Source organism: Eurosta solidaginis, chromosome 1 (genome assembly GCF_040869045.1).
Source record: "Eurosta solidaginis isolate ZX-2024a chromosome 1, ASM4086904v1, whole genome shotgun sequence".
Taxonomy (NCBI): Eukaryota; Metazoa; Arthropoda; class Insecta; order Diptera; family Tephritidae; genus Eurosta; species Eurosta solidaginis.
Window position 1 is genome coordinate 315775590 of NC_090319.1, and position 5811 is coordinate 315781400.

Sequence of the window (5811 nt, forward strand, 5' to 3'; positions counted from 1 at the left end):
CTGCATGCATGCAGACTACGCATACAAATCTACAGGTATGATTAGTGTTAATACAAATGTACATATTTTTAGTATTAAGGTAATTATGAATGTGTAGGTTAAGAATGTATCTATAAAAGAGAAAGAATTTGTTTAATGAATTGATGTTCAGACATTCAAACCACAAACATTTTCGTTTTATAAATTTAAATATTTCAATTTATGCAAATACAATAAAATAAATAAATGTAAGGTGCGATATCCTTCGAAGAGATCTAAGGCCGAGCTTCTCTTCCAATTTGCGTCGTGCTCCTATTGTTTTCCTACAGATTGTTTAATGCTAACTCCGAACGGCATCTGCAACGCAGATGAGTTTTCACTGAGAGCTTTTCATGGCAGAAATACAATATGTACATGTATATATATATATATATATATATATATATATATATATATATATATTGTCTTCATAACTTCCAAACCATCGTAAAAAATATTCTATAAAGTTGTCCGCGATGGTAGCTTATACAGCGAAACGGGGGTATATACAATGTTACGACACCCTTTGTCATCCACTATGGGAAAAGGTTGAACGTCTGCGGTGGCTAAACCCTAGTAGGGTGCTGTCAAAAGCCTTTTTACGTAATGATGGATCTTCATATGTTTTTTTTTTTTTCATATAAAAATCAATCTTATTTGGCGAGCTAAGTGAATCTAAATTTGCAGTTGTAAATGAATCCAAATGCTTGACTTTGTACTTCATAGCTTTTTGGCAACACAATTTTCGTCTTCCAGCTCAATGATGTCCTCTGTTGCGTATATATCTACATATACGAATACATGTATATATGTGTATATAATATGAAACAAATAACGTGCCATTCACATTGAACTTTTGTAAGAATTTTTCAGTATTCAGAGCCACCAACTTGTTAGGTATTCATATAAAATAAACACAAATCTGACATAATGTATGTGATTTTATTTATTTGTCTTACCAAAGTTTTAGACGCTGGTAATTCTGCCGCTAGAAAAAGGAATAAGAAATGGGAATACAGTACTCGATATTTAGAAAAAAAAACATCAATAATCGTACCATGAACCTAGTAATCGATGTATCGATATTTATATCGGGACTTTTGCAGCTCTATCTCAAACATGTTAATAAATTCGCCAGCACAAAAATGTATAGATTATAGGTATGGGGGGGAAAAAACCTAATCGGTTTGCCATGGTATCTTTATGACTAAGGCGTTATTCTATGACTTCAATAACCGATTACGTTGACTTCCATAGAGTTGGCAAATACTGATTGAAGAATAAAGATGTTGCATGCGCGAACTTCAGTGGAAAGCAGCGGAGCTTCACAAACTTTTAGTAGGTCACTTCTACCACACCAAAAATTTTAACACAATTTTTAACATAATTTAAGCACACAAAATACACTGCCAGGGGTTAAAGAGTAAAAATTTTAATTCTGAACAGATTAGCTGAATAATTATTTGTACATAATTTTAAATGACAAATACCGACAGTGGTAGTTTAACAAATTCTGCTGTGGTAAGTGGTGAATGTGACCTACTAGAGGTTTCGTCAAGCTTGCTTCACACTATTTTTCGTCCCTGCAACATCTTCATTCTTCAATCAGTCTTTGGAGTTGGCTGGGTCAGCTGTTTTACACTGAGTTTGCCAGGGTCTCAAAGTAGTTGTTCCACAATTTTCCTTTTATTTCATGATCTATTCATACACGAGGGAACAGACGTAATCAAACTTTGGTCTCAAAATTTATGGCATTTACATACGTACCACTTTCATTCCATACAATCAAAAATATTTATTTACTCGTAATCATAATAATTTATTTGTACATTATTTATAAAAAAAATATCGCCAGTTCGACTGATGAGTGGAATGTCACCATATCTCAACTGCTGTTTCGAAAAGACCTATCTCAAAATGTTTCTGTCGAGTATGGATGATATTCCACGCAACAGTGAATTTATAACAACACCCTTCATTCTATATTTGATGCTAAAAAGAATGAAACTCTTGCATCTGTTACATCTATAAAGAAACTTCTAACATTGAGTATATCACAACCACTGGCTGCCACCGCACAAAGTTTGTTATCTACAATTGCCCCTGCTCCAGTATCTCCAACACCCAGATAACTTATACTACTTTGAGCACAAACGATTGCGAATGGTAGACGTTGCGGTGCATATAATTTCTCACATCGATGCGTTTCTAGTATGGTTAATGTAGTAGTTCTGAGAATAGTCTGAGGATTCCTTCCACGTAAAGTTGCCGCACCCCATCCACTAACTTGTATAACCATGCGCGGTTGTAATGCGGAACTGCAAAGCCTTACTGATTCTATTGTCTCACCCATTTCAAAACAGCTGACGACTTTAACGACAGCTATATCCATCTTTAGATATTCTTTAACAAAAAAAGGATCGCAAATTATACTCTGCGCTTTGCGTTGTTGCCCTCCTTCTGTTTCTATGTCACGTAAATCGACCGTACCAGCTAGAACGTCGACATTGCTCGGTTGTTCCCCGAATACGCAATTCGCACTCGTAACCACCGATTTCATAGAGACTAAGGTACCAACGCAGCGATACCTGTTAGAAATAAATATTGATACCACGAATCGTCTGTCCTGTATTCCTACACCTACACCATTTACAATGCGAAAATCCGCGTTCGTAAAGGATAAACGGCTGCTTAGAACGGCAAACAAGATCGCCAAATAAATGCGCGAATTCATATTAGTTTAAGAATTTTTACACCACTTTTAAGAATAAAGTACACCGAGATCAATTTGTGGGCGCTATTTATACCTAACTGAGTCACGTGAATATAAAATAAGCAAACACCTTTCAGTTAAAATTCCAGGAACTTTAAATAGCAACAATACATCTTAATTAAAGTCAAGGCTATACAATAAAAAATGTTGTTTGTTTACATTCGGTTCATTATAAATAAAATAAATAAATAACCTCCGAAGAGATTTTAGGCCACGCTTATCTTCCAATTTGTGTCGTGGTTCTTTTATTTTTTCCCACAAATTGGCGCGACGACACCTACATGATCTTACGCCGCCCCGAGCGGCACCTGCAAGGCAGATGAGTTTTCACAGAGGAACTTTTCATGGCAGAAAACACTTGGAGTGTATGCTAAACACTTTCGAGAGGCGACGCCTCTCTTTTCTACATTTTTGATGTTACTCTGCCCGGGAGTTGAACCCAGGACCCTCGGTGTGGTAGGCGGAGCATGCACCCACAATACCACGGCGGCCGCCCCGATCAATTAGAGCTTGCGTAAATGTTTAGGTGAAATTGCCTGCTCAAATTTTATTTCTGGCAAATACAAAATTCTTATTAAGCGTTTATAATGAAATTTCCATATAAATTTTCGGTTATAGGAGCCTAATAAGCCTGTATAATTATTAACTATAATGGAAATTTTTAATTAGTTAAACAAACAGATTCATATTTACGCATATACCTGCGAAGTGAAATGAACGCGACTTTGGCAAAATATTTTGCTATACTTTTTTAAAACAAAATTTCTTAGTAATTGTTTGTTTATGTATATGTAGATTTGCACAGTTGAATTGTGTTATCAAATTGATATGTGCAAAGAGTGCACTTTATTAGTTTTATCTGTTTGCAAGCTCCTAATACTTTCTATTGTATACTGCCACAAAGCAACAACACTGCTCGAACTTAATGGGCTCACATAATCAATATCTTTCATTAAGTATTAATAAGGCGTAATTTGTTTTGGATTTAAATATCTGTTCATCTCTCACATATTCGTAAAATTAGCCTAAAACCGCTCCCCAGTCCGTACGATATGCCAAGATATGATCTTAAAAAAAGTACCGAAACCGTCCAGAAAATAATCTTTAAATAGTCCCAACAACTCGCGAAATACTCGCAGTCGCGGACATAAGCACATGGTGATATACAGAAGGAAGGATATAGTGGACTTCTTAAAAAAGGAGGATCAAATACTCCCCTGTATTCATTTCAAAAGTTGGGAAAGGCTATACAAAGCACTTCGAAAATATTTGAAATAAAAAAATCCATCTGATTGCCCAGATTTGAGTCGGTAGAGAAACAAAAAAAGCTACTAATGGCCAAAAAGCTTATCGTATGTGCGTAGATTTTCGCGGAGTTAACAAAAAACTCATTGCTGATAAATTTCCTATCGCAAGAGTTGGCGATATTTTAGACAATCTTGGCAGGGCAAAGTATTTTTCGACATTAGAACTTTTTTAGGGATTTCTTCAAATCCCCTTGCATCCTGACTCAGGTGACATTACTTCTTTCAGCACTGACCGAGGTGCATTTAGATGGAAAGTTCTTCCATTCGGCTTAAATGTATCACCAAATTCATTCCCACGACTGATGACAATCGCTTTTTCGGGTATACCACCCAATGTCGCGTTTTTGTACGTCAAAGGTATTTCGTCATCGGTTGTAGTGAAGCACACCATATTAAAAATATTTCAAAAGTTTTCAATACTTGTAGGTCTTTCAATCTCAACTTTATTTGCAACTTTTTACGACCAGAAGTTACATTTTTAGGTCAGAAATGTTCAGCCAAAGGTTTGTTGCCAAACGACTCCAAAATAAATGCAATTAAAAAGTAAAGCAATTAAAAGTATATCTAATATATAAAATTCTTCTGTCACGGTTTTAGAGGCTGAACCCCTCCGAAACGGCTGAACTGATTTTCATGAAATTTTGTGAGCATATTAGGTAGATCTGAGAATCGGCCAACGTCTACCCTTTTTTCACTATGTGTCTACCTCTACCCCTAGAATTTGTTTATACAATATGGATGTCAAATGAAAGCTGTTGATGAGTGCTATAGTACAGGATAATTTCAATACAACTGGGGAGCTAGGGTATCGAGATATAGCCCAAAACGTGGACCCGGGTACCCCTAGAATGTGCTTATACAATATGGATATCAAATGAAAGCTGTTGATTAGTGCTATATTACAGGATAATTTTCATGCCCCTGGGTGACTAAGGTCTCAAGATATAGGCCTAAACGTGGACCCGGGTACCACTAGAATGTGTTTATACAATATGGATAACAAATGAAAGCTGTTGATGAGTGCTATAATACAGGATAATTTTCATACAACTGGGAGGCTAGGGTCTCGAGATATAGCCCAAAACGTGGACCCGAGTACCCCTAGAATGTGTTTATACAATATGAATATCAAATGAAAGCTGTTGATTAGTGCTATATTACAGGATAATTTTCATGCCCCTGGGTGACTAAGGTCTTAAGATATAGGCCTAAACGTGGACCCGGGTACCACTAGAATGTGTTTATACAATATGGATAACAAATGAAAGCTGTTGATTAGTGCTATATTACAGGATAATTTTCATACAACTGGGAGGCTAGGGTCTCGAGATATAGCCCAAAACGTGGACCCGAGTACCCCTAGAATGTGTTTATACAATATGGATATCAAATGAAAGCTGTTGATTAGTGCTATATTACAGGATAATTTTCATGCCCCTGGGTGACTAAGGTCTTAAGATATAGGCCTAAACGTGGACCCGGGTACCACTAGAATGTGTTTATACAATATGGATAACAAATGAAAGCTGTTGATGAGCGCTATAGTACAGGATAATTTTCATACAACTGGGAGGCTAGGGTCTCGAGATATAGCCCAAAACGTGGACCCGGGTACCCCTAGAATGTGTTTATACAATTTGGATATCAAATGAAAGCTGTTGATGAGTGCTATAGTACAGGATAATTTTCATACAACTGGGAGGCTAGGGTCTC